Genomic DNA, 11,176 nt, shown 5'->3' with positions numbered 1-11,176 from the left:
AAAGTTCTTAAATATGTGAATTAAAAAGTACTGATGAAGAAGCCGCCTATAACAAACTATAATCCTATATATATATATATATTAATCATTGTTTCCAATTGAGGATCATTAAAACATTAGGTATAATTGATGTTTATTCAGCAAAGTAAAGATAACTAACATTGAGAATCATAGAAAACGCAAAACATCCTAAGAGTCAACACTGATTTATATGTTCCAATTTCTTTCCACTTTCTCCAAAACTCCACTGCCATCTGCCAAGTCAGCTTAACTGTAATTTCTCTGAAGCTGTTTGAAATTATAATATACATATCATCAATGACTGATATTCCTTAGGTCTTATGTCTAATAATTTAACTACTTATTTCATGTCCCTTATTTCAATTTCAAATTGCTCCATGGTCCATGTACCAAGGCATCAGGATCATCTTCTAAACTCTTCAAGTCACCAACAAACATTATAACACCTATCAAGTCTGCGAGAATACGTTCTAATAAATAAACTATAAGGGATAACAATCTACTGTAACAAATTATGATGGTTCAGAATACAAACTGACAGAGTACTGAGAGTATATCTTCTGGTTGATGATATTTTCGAAGGGCATGAAATCCATCATATGCTTACGGTTCAATTCCAAAATTTTGGTTACAATGGTTTGTTCATGCATGATGATGAAATGGTTGTTGATAGTATTTCTGAAAGATCCAAACACATGGACGATCTTAAATAACAAAACAAAACTCCACTCTCCTTTCTTAATCTTTTGAGTGAGGAGGGGCATGAGATCCAAATCGATAGCCGCTTCAGTTTTATAAACCTAACAATGTATTAAGACGATATCTTATTTTGTATATTATTAACCTAGACTGACTACAATTATTAGTATTGATAAAAGTTATGATAAAATGCACTTACATTCTCATCGCCAAGAATCAAGTGTGTTTCAAAGCGGCCCTTGACGATATTGAATTCCTGCCATCATCGGATAACTTTCACGATGATCGTTGGAATAACAGTATTGAGGGAAAGTTTATCAAGTGTGAAATAGGTTGTCATTGTTTTGTTCAAACCCAGACTTTGGAAAATGATGATGTTGCTTTGGAGTTTTGTGATCGACAAAAGCAAGAGATCTCTGTTGTAGGAGGAAAAAAGTGGAATAAAATTAGGATTTTTAATTTGAAAGATTGCAATTTTTGTTAATTAGTAAAGTCTAAATAACTTTTGCGTTAGTTGGGTAAGTGAGAAATAAATGCTGATAGGAAAAGCAAAGAGGTAAGTGGTATAAATGAGAATAAAATTTACGGTGCAGTATTTAATAGAGGAGATATATGTCAACTCAAGAACTCCCACTATTTGAGAAAGGAAATCTGAGTTATAAGTTCCAAATAAATTTTTAGTGAATAAATAAATGAATAAACTACTTTACTTTTTCATATTTCATATTACCAAATGGTTGGAAATTATATTACCTTCTCACCACGCAATATAATGTTATTAGACTTGTTTATATTATTCCAACCCTTTAACGTTATAAAAGGAAAAAATAAAGGGAGGATCAATAAATATATACTTATTGCCATTTGTTCAAAAATTTCAGAGTTCAAATATAGATCATAAATAAGGCAAAGTTAACACGACAAAGAAAATAGAATCATAAAAGCAACATAAATACAGATTAATGGAAAATTGACAAAATAATAAATTAATATATATTTATATATATATATATATATATATGTAGCTTTAACATATGAGACAGAAATACGTCAATCAGCATATTCATACCTATCGTGATAGTAGAAAAGTTTTCTGCACAAGCAAGTCTAACATCTCAACATAAAACAGGAAAAAACATATTTACATTAATAACTTCCTTACGTAAATTCCCTGACAATGAATGTAAATTAGATGAAGGAAATAATTACATAAACTTAACTCTTTTCGCTTCTGGCAGTGGATGTGGCCCTTAAGAATGTCAGACCTCTTAATTTCAAATTCTACTATCCATTCTAACCTCTTAATTATCAAATTTTCTAATTATTGTATATAGTATGAGTAAAGTTGCCACTGTACAAAAGATTAACATTACGGTATGTTACGTAGTGTAAAACGTTTTTTCATAGACAAATGATAAATGATACTACATTTGATTACTTGGAAGTTATTTAATTTGCCATATATTTCATAATATTTACTTAATACTTTTGATAGTTAGATATTAAAAATTGATCATGGTTTCGATTTAAAAAAACAACTTCACGCATGCATTAATATCTCCAAAGATAACAAATTACTGTAGAACACAATGCAAAGCATTACGTGTACTTCAGAATGAAATTGGGCCACAATAAACAGGCTAATTTGATAATGTTGAAATAACATAAAAAAACCTAAACAGATTGTTGTAAAGAGCGTTGATGGGTTCGAGCCTAGGGTTATCTTTTTTTTACAAGCCCATTGGTCCTAAAAAGTTTTAAATTTATAAAATCCTAGTGTCTGCAAGTGCACAGAAGTAATTTGTAGGACTTAGGGTGTCGATCCACAGGGAAGATGTCTAATCTGCAAGAAAAACCAAACCGGAAAAGTAAGCAAAGTCATAAACTTATGGGGATTTGGGGCTTTTGGTTAAAGTTCCTAAACTAAACTTAATCTAATATATACGGGAAATAAAATGCAATGAAAATGAGCTGTTGAAAGAATATCTCAAGGATTTTGACTCAAACTATAGACTCTAACCTCATAGGTGGCGATTTTGACTTCTCCGGTTTACTATAATCGATGTCAAAGCATTTCCAATTAGCCTCCGAGCGATTTATCTTTAACTATTTCTAGGATCTCCATGGAACTATAATAGACATGTGTATGATTAACCGACTCTCGCCATCTTAATCAACTAATCACTCAAATCTCAAATCTGACAATTAACTTTCGCTCTCATGCCAGAAATAAGATCATGCATTAACTATTGAATTTGTTTGCTCACATCTTCTCTACATGTAGCTCTCAACTCCTGTAGCAGCTATGTTCTTCTGAAGCTAGGTATGGATGATCTGATACAGCACTCTCGTGGCTCTGATTGATCCTAGGCTCAGATAATAGGTCATGAATCTACTCTCATGCAATATGAAAAACTTTGAAGAGATAAGATCCAGAATATGGTTTAGAAACTTAGAAATCTTAATCGAACATATATGCCTATCGATAACTCTTAAACAACTTGATTCTCTGGGACAGATCTACATCATGAAAGGAATGATAAAAGACATGAAAGAATGCAAAAGATGAAACATAAAAGTTAATTAGATAAAAAGAAGAAAGAACAATGGATCCAGGAAAGAATCCACTTCTCCATCGTCTAACCCTAGAAAAACAAATTTTGGTGGCTCAAAATCTCATTACAGGAGCACACACCCGTTTAGGACTGCTAAGAAATGTATTTATAGGTCATAAGGTCTTTCAGATCTCATTTAGGGCTTCTCTAAAGAAGAATGGTAAAATGGGCTCTGATGTTGGGCCTTGTGGCTCGGATATGGTCCAGCAGGGGTGAAAGTTGATGTGTCTACTGCGTGAGGGAACAAGTTTTACCCTTAATAAAAACAAATGAAAGCCGCAAGTGCACAACTAATCAAATGTAGTACTTAGTGATCGAATCCACAAAGATTTGTGTGCCTGGTATTCTTCTACAGTTTTCTAACTTTATGTCTAGACTAGATTGATTTTAGAGGTTGGTTGTTCGTCATGGATTAAACTAAAATTAAAGAAAGCAAATAAATCTATCCTCAAAAGCAAGTAGAAAATCGAATAAAAGGCAAATGAAGCAAAACAGAATATCGAACTAAGGCAAATAAAATGCAGATCTAAATGAGCAAGTAAAAATCGATTGGTTTGTAAACTATGGCTAAAAAAGCTGAGAATTTTGTAACTCTACAGGGATCATAATCGGTTTCAACACTAGGGATTATAGATTGGGATTGACGGATATCAAAATATAGTGTTCTAGAGCTAGAGAACGGCGGTATGACTACGTCACTGTCGTGATCATAACCAACTGTTTCTCGCAACCCTGACCAGTAGGTTTCCACTCTGGCCCTAGAAGGGAGAAAACGCAAGAGCTGCACAGGACTCATCAGGACTCACGATTTTGCCGTAGGTAGGTTTTCACTGCTACGAAAAAATCGCCTGTTTCATTCTAGACCGGATACTTAATGAAAACTTTCGCAACACTAACTATCTAGATCAGATACGAGGTGATCAATCAAGCATACATGCAATAAGGATGAGAATAAACAGAGAACAATGTTAAAATCCCAGATCTATAAACCTAGATGTCTTAATCGATTATGAGAGCCCCTTTCAGGAACCCTAAGCCCAACTCAGGATCTACTCAGACATGGCTGAGGTTGACATCATCATTGGTTTTAATAAAAACAATCAAAACCAGTAAAGAAAAGAGATGAAAGAAAGCTTCTCTATTGATGAACTCAGAGTTGAACAATCTTCTCCAAAAATCGCATAAAAACGGCTGGAGAAAAACGGTTTTTGTAAAAGTATGAAGGTGATATCTAAAAACAACCTAAATGACAAGTATTTATAGTCTTCATTACTCCATGGTCTCTAGGGTTCCAGAATTAAGGCAGATAAATGACTTTAGGCTTCAGAAATATGGGCTTTTAATCGGAGATGGCCGGCCGCGGTCGGGAGTAACGTGGCCGCGGGAAATAGAGGCTTGGCCGCAGTCGTGTAGGTCGTGATCGCGGTGGATGGGTCGGTGGCCACGGTTGCGTGACTTGCTGGCCGTCTTCGAGTGTCTCCATGGGAAATGGAATATCTTGAGATCCAACCGTTGGAATGTCTCCAAACCAAGTGCATTTGAAAGCTGGTTGAATCTTCTATATGTTGTCCAATTTTGAGGGTAATCAGACGGTGAGAAGATCTTCGTCTCTCCATGAGAGTTCTGACGGTCCGCATTTATCCAAAAGAGTCTTTTTGTTCCAATTTGTGCTTCTTTATCCCAAATTACCTGAAAAGTCTTTTAAAATTCAAAAATATAGAAATCATTTGAAAGCCTTTGAAAATGGAGTAAAAACACCTGTAAAAGATATTAAAGTGATCCATAAAAATGGTCAAAATCCGGTGTTATCAACTCCTCCAGACTTAGTATTTTGTTTGTCCTCAAATAAAACAAAGGCCAAATCTTGGTGATGAGAGGTTTGAAAATGCAGGAACTAACAAAATCTCAGAGGTAAGCTTCTAGACCAACATCAATCAATCGAGAATAGCCTAGAAAATTCTCACTAGAAATACGGGCATAACTAGTCCGTTAATCCGTCATGCGGAAGTCTATTGCACTAAGGGGAAACACCTTTAGATATAGAGTCATAGAGAGTGCGAAATTACCAATAAGAATGAGTTTTCCGAGACAATATAAGGCTTGATAAGGTTTCTAATACTCTTCCTTCCTGATTCCATTCCGTCTTTCTCTTGAGTGACTGAAAACTGTGTCGTTCCGCTTCTCTCTGGCGTTTTTGCACATATCTGCTGATATAAACTAAAGAGAGAATGCATGAGGATTGAAAACAAGGATTTTGGGTTTAGGGTATGGTACTAGATAAAGATGAACTGGCCATCTAAGATGACAAAGAGTTGTAAAAGTGAGGGTAAAAGACGTCCTAGATGTATATCTCGATGCCTACCTAAAATCAATGATATCAATATTAGATATCAATATCAATATTAAGCTAGTATATCCTGTCAGAAAGAATCTCCATGAATAGAAGTCCTCTGGTGGGAGTTCGTAGTGCAAGTACTCTAGCTACCGCCTAGTCTAGTGCTAACCACAAATGAGCTATCATGCATAGCGTAGAATCATGCAGGTCTAAATCATCATAGTTTTGTGTCAAACATTCCTGAAAAATACTTAAGGTCGAATAGGTTATATATTAAAATTTAAAAAGTACTTGAAATTTTAAAAACAAAGCAAGAAAATGATTAGTACGGATAGACATCCTTCCCCAGACTTAAATCACACTGTCTCCAGTGTGAAAAAGTTGGTGAGAAGATGGTGAATAAAAGCAAAAATAAAATAAGATAAAGGAAAAGAAAATGATGATAGAACCGTGATGGCTGTCAAATGAAATGTTGATCAATCACTCTTCCTCCGATGTGTCTGCTTCGAAATGGTGCTGCTCCTGTAGGAAGGTGACGACGCGCTCAAAGCGTCATCCTTGTCTCTCAACTCTGCGCTCCAGATCAGAATGTGTGTGTGATGATGTCGATGATGAAGTATGGCCGGTGGAAAAAGATGGCTGAAAGTGAGCACGTGCTGCAGCTACGTTGCGCTTCGACTTTGCCACTATGTATTGCCGATAGTGAATGGTAGACGAGGTACAGAGGGTAAAAACTCATCAGGTCCCAGAGTCCATCGTAGACGTCCTCCGTTACACAATCTCAGGACTGATGCTGAAGGTAAACAGACTCGGTGCTCGTCGGTACCAGTGCAATACTTGTAACCAAACCTATTTGGATCGAAAATGGCACGAGAGATAGTGTGATTGCGAGAGAGATAGAGTAGGTCATACCAGGCGTTGGGGAGTGGATCATCAGATGAGAAATCAAATCCCACAGCCTGTAGTGTTGCTGTAATAGTGCTCCCATAAGCTGGAGTAGCGTCCTCACAACCATGTAAATCATGCTTCACCTTCACCATGTTATGTGCTATGATCCAGGCAAACCAGGCAAGTCGGGGGTTGTCCATAAATGGTATCTGAAGTGTAATGAGCTCGGTCTTCAAAACACACCCCATGTTGGCTCTAGAGAAAATCGTGTGTGCTAAAAGTTTGTGTACAACTCTCACTGTAGGATGAGTAAGAAGGGCTGACTTGGATCTCCCGCTATCATAGACGCCATGACCCATCTCTCTCCATAAGTTAAAATCAGGTTTTTCTTCGAGGTGAATGCCATCAGTGTATGGAAGCTTAAGAACTTCACAAAGTGCAGAAATGGTGAGTGAGTAGGTCTGTCAGCGGATAGAGAATGATAGAATGCCGTCAAATGTTGTGGGGCTCCTCCTCTTCGTGTGGTGGAGGGTGACGGTTGCGAAGAACTCCCAGACTAGCTCGGCATAAGTTAGAAGGTTCAGCTCCATGTAGGGTCTCAGCCTAAGTGCATCGATGTACCAGATTACGTCTTCTCTAATCCCAAGCATCTCGAGTGTATGATAATCAACGCAGGGTGTTGGTTTGATGTTCAACTTCTTGAAACGCCTTGCATAGTCCACTCTCGGGTTGATCTCTTTTCCAACATATCGAATCTGTGGTGGCTCGGGAATCGCATGGGCTTCTCTTGAGTGTTGGAGCAGCCTCATCACTCGACCTCTCGTTCTCGGTCTGGCTCAGCTCAGCATGTACTCTCCAAGAGTACTATCATCGGGTATTGCCTCAAAGCTGTCACCAGTGCGATGGCTTCTTCGAGACTTGGTTTGTTCCATTTTCCTACAAGACAAGATGATTCTTGGAAATAGAGTGATTATGGATGTTGAGTTTAACCTAATAACGATCAGTGATACTAATCATAGTATCAAGAGATTAGTTAAAACAATAAGCAAGCATAATTGATATTAAATCGAAGAAATCAAGTAGTTCATGACCAGATTTGGATTTTTGATGTACTTGACACAGAAATTTTCTTAAAATTTATTTAATTGAGCAATTTCTATGTCAAAACTATAGATTACCTAATATTAATCACTAATCACACAAGATTTGACCAAATTCAATCAATTTGGCTGTTCCAAATTCGGTTTTTACAAAGCATGTAGAATCCAAATTTCAAAATTCTCAATTCCTCTTAAGCTAAGTGTTAAAATCGATTTTCAGATAACCTAAAGGATAATCTATTGCTCTTAAGCTATTTCCACCACTAATAAACCAAGATTTGGGCTTTTTAAGAAAACCCTAAATTCCAAAATCAAAACCCTAAGAGTAAGGTCTGGTCCAAGAATTTCTTAAAAAGCTTAAGAATTGAAAAAAACGTTCTTTCTCCTAAATCTCCAAGTCTTTTGGAAGAGAAGAGAAAAAGGAGTTTTGATCCAAAAAGTGTGTTTCCTTTCTTTATAAAGCGTTTCTGTGGCAAAAACGAGAAATTTATGGGAATTCAAAAGCTTACGGGAACTTATCTTTCTTGTCTTGTACGCAACAGGGAATTTAAAACTTACGGAAAATCTTAATGCGCTTTTCCGGAAATGTTCCACGAATCGTCGGGAATCACCAGGAATATCTTAAAAGCAACTAAAATCGGAGGTTCCGCCTCAACGACCAACGGCCGCAGTCAGGAGGCGCGCGACCACGGTAAATATAGGCTCGGCCGCGGTCACATTCACGGTGCCGCGGTCGAAGGTGTGTTGGCCGCGGGTCGGTAGGTCGCGACCGCGGCCCATTTTCCTGCGGCCTTCGTCAAACTTTCAGGTTTCTGCCGGGCCGAGCAGCTAAAAGCCTCTCCTTCTTTTTCAGTTTTTCAAATTTTCTGATTTTTTTTGTGTTTTTAAAAGAGTACCTGAAACTAAAAGAAAAAGAAAACATAAATTGTAAAAAGGGAAAAGAAAACTAAAAAAAAGTGTACCTAAATGGGTTGTCTCCCATTAAGCGATTTTGTTATAAGTCGTTTAGCTCGACTCAGGCACGAAAGATCAGTCTGATTGAAATGACACTCCACTTGATGTGCATTTATCGTTTCCGATCACTGGAGGTTTAGCTTCTTCTCCTTGAGGCGCTAGCTTCTTTCCTTTACCCTTCTTTCGGACTTTAATGTTGTTTAAAACCCTTTTTGTGTTCTCGATCAGCTCCTGGATTTGGTCCTCACTATTCTCTGTTGCATCTGGCGGAATGATGATCTTGAATTTCGCAAAAGCTCTGGGCTTCTCCTTTTCTTTCTCTTTTGGCCGATTTCCTTTACTTGGAAAATCGTCTAGGACAGTCGGATAAAACTTCCTGCGATCTACATTGACGAAGACAGCATGCCGGTTTGCGTGGTCAATTACTGCTCCTACAGTAGCTAGAAATGGTCTCCTGAATATGAGTGGTCTCTCCTTGTCCTGATCCATTTCCAAAACTTGGAAATCTTCTGGGACAATCTTGTCCCCTACTAGAACTTCTAGATCATGAATCGCCCCTTCAGTATCTTTTTGAGATAAATCTCCAAAGATAACCTTGACTGTCGATGTCTTTAAAGTTTTTATGCCCAATTTTTTGGCAAATGCCTTTGACATGATGTTGATATTGGCTCTGTAATCGCATAGACAGTTTGTGAACTTGATTCCTGAAATGAAACATTGGAAAACAAAACGTCCCAGGTCGTCGGCTTTTGTAAGCTTTTGAAACGAGGAACGTTAAGGTACCTTGAATGGTGGCTGCTTGGCATCGACATCCTTGTAAAGTGGTACAAAGATTGGGGTGGCTTTATCCTTTCCATCGGTTCTAGCTTCTTCTTCGAGCAGCATGGTTATGGCATTGCAAAATCTCTTGGGGTTATCTTCAATTCTTCCGGGGAGAGCTCCATTTTGTCTCTTCATAGAGTCGGCTGTCTGGGCAACTTGGACGTCAAGCTTTTTGACGTGCAAGATAAAGCTTCAAACTTCCCGTTCAGGTCATTGTACATGTAGTCAACTTTAACGTTCATGTCTTTAGCTGCTTTCTCGTTTCTCATAACAAGCTGTTGGATGGACTGTTCAAGTCTTCAGATTTGTGAAGCTAGCTGGTTCGTTGTGACTCCTTGCTGTACCTTGATAGTTATATGGCTGTCGCGGCTGAAAAACTCCTGTCCCTCTGAAATTTCCACCTTGGAACTTGTTTTGGAAGGATCTCTGCTGCGGTGGGTAGTGCTGATATTGAGGGTTCTCCACATTTGGATTGCGGTAAGAGAGATTGTTGTAGTTTGCATTCTGGAAGTTGTTGTTGAAACCATAGTTGAAACGATTCGGATATGGTGCATGTGCTCCTACATAGTTCACTTCTTCTTCTTGAAAAGTTGGATTAATGTGATCGATATCACAAGGTCCATCGTCTTCTGCGCCATTTTTGGTCTCACAAGCATGGATTGGGCGATTTTTGCTTTTCAAAAGCTGGCTCATCATGTTTTTCAACTCAGTTATCTCCTTGTTGTCTGTTCTGGTTTGCTTTGTCGAGCGATCGTACTCCGGACAATCATTGCTATTGGCTTGAGCCAAATTTTTGATGAGGGCTCTTCCTTGTGCTATCGTCTTTTGTCCAAAATCTCTATTGCTAGCTGTATCAAGCGAAATTTTGTATTTTGGTTGCAAACCTCTGTAAAATGTGCTCAGCAGGCTTGATCGAGAAATCCATGGTGAGGGCAGTCACGTTCATACTCTTTAAAATGCTCCCAGACTTCATAGAATGGTTCAGTCGGTCCTTGCTGAAAGCTTGACCTTGACTTGGTATAGAAGTGGTTCAGGAAAGCAGTTTTACATTCTTCCCAATAAGTGATCGATCCTGCAGGCAAAGATTTCAACCAACGGTGAGATTTATCTGCTAATGAAAAAAGGAACAACTTACACTTTAAATAGTCTGCTTGAACTTGGTTTGTCCTCATCATGCTGCAGATTTCTTTAAAGAGCTCGATATGGTCCATTGGATGTTAAGAAGGAACTCCATGGAATTGGTTTTTTTTCACCAAAGTGATGATTTGAGGCTTGACTTCAAACTCATTCCCGTTCGGGAATGGTACTTGAATTGCAGATCGATTCTGAAAATTCTGAGTAGGGGCATCGAAATCAGCTATGCGATGGTTCCTGGCTTTTCTTCGGTGTTGATTTGCTTGCTGAACAGGGCGGTTAATGCGCCCATTCGGCTGCATCCCTTGGTTGTTACCATCGGCTGCATTGATACGTGCATCAAGGTCTTCGTGTTCTTCTCTCTCTCGGTTTTGAGGATTTCTTGGAGGAATTTCATTCTCTTCTCCATCTTGTCGAGCATGATCACCTTCTCTGTGATCGTTCTCTTTATTTTCACCATGTTTGGACCCATCTTGGCCTACAGGATCTCCAGGCTGGTCGTCGTCGGCCATTCCTTGCGTTCGTCTAAGTCTTTAAAGTTCTCTTTCGTGTCTGTCTATCTCGTCTAGAATTGGAATTTTTTCAACAGGTCTGCGCCTGGTATTCAT

At 38.2% G+C, this 11,176-nt stretch overlaps 1 non-coding gene across 1 annotated transcript; it reads left to right on the top strand.

Annotated features, from left to right (window-relative positions):
* The first annotated feature begins 10,352 nt into the window (after window positions 1-10,352).
* Window positions 10,353-10,455, top strand: LOC112087650. Its single transcript, XR_002900196.1, has one exon. It is a non-coding gene; the product is annotated as a small nucleolar RNA R71 (small nucleolar RNA).
* Window positions 10,456-11,176: the final 721 nt, after the last annotated feature.

The sequence above is a fragment of the Eutrema salsugineum genome, unplaced genomic scaffold (genome assembly GCF_000478725.1).
Source record: "Eutrema salsugineum unplaced genomic scaffold, Eutsalg1_0 scaffold_17, whole genome shotgun sequence".
Classification (NCBI taxonomy): Eukaryota; Viridiplantae; Streptophyta; class Magnoliopsida; order Brassicales; family Brassicaceae; genus Eutrema; species Eutrema salsugineum.
This window is presented reverse-complemented; position numbering and strand designations above follow the sequence as displayed.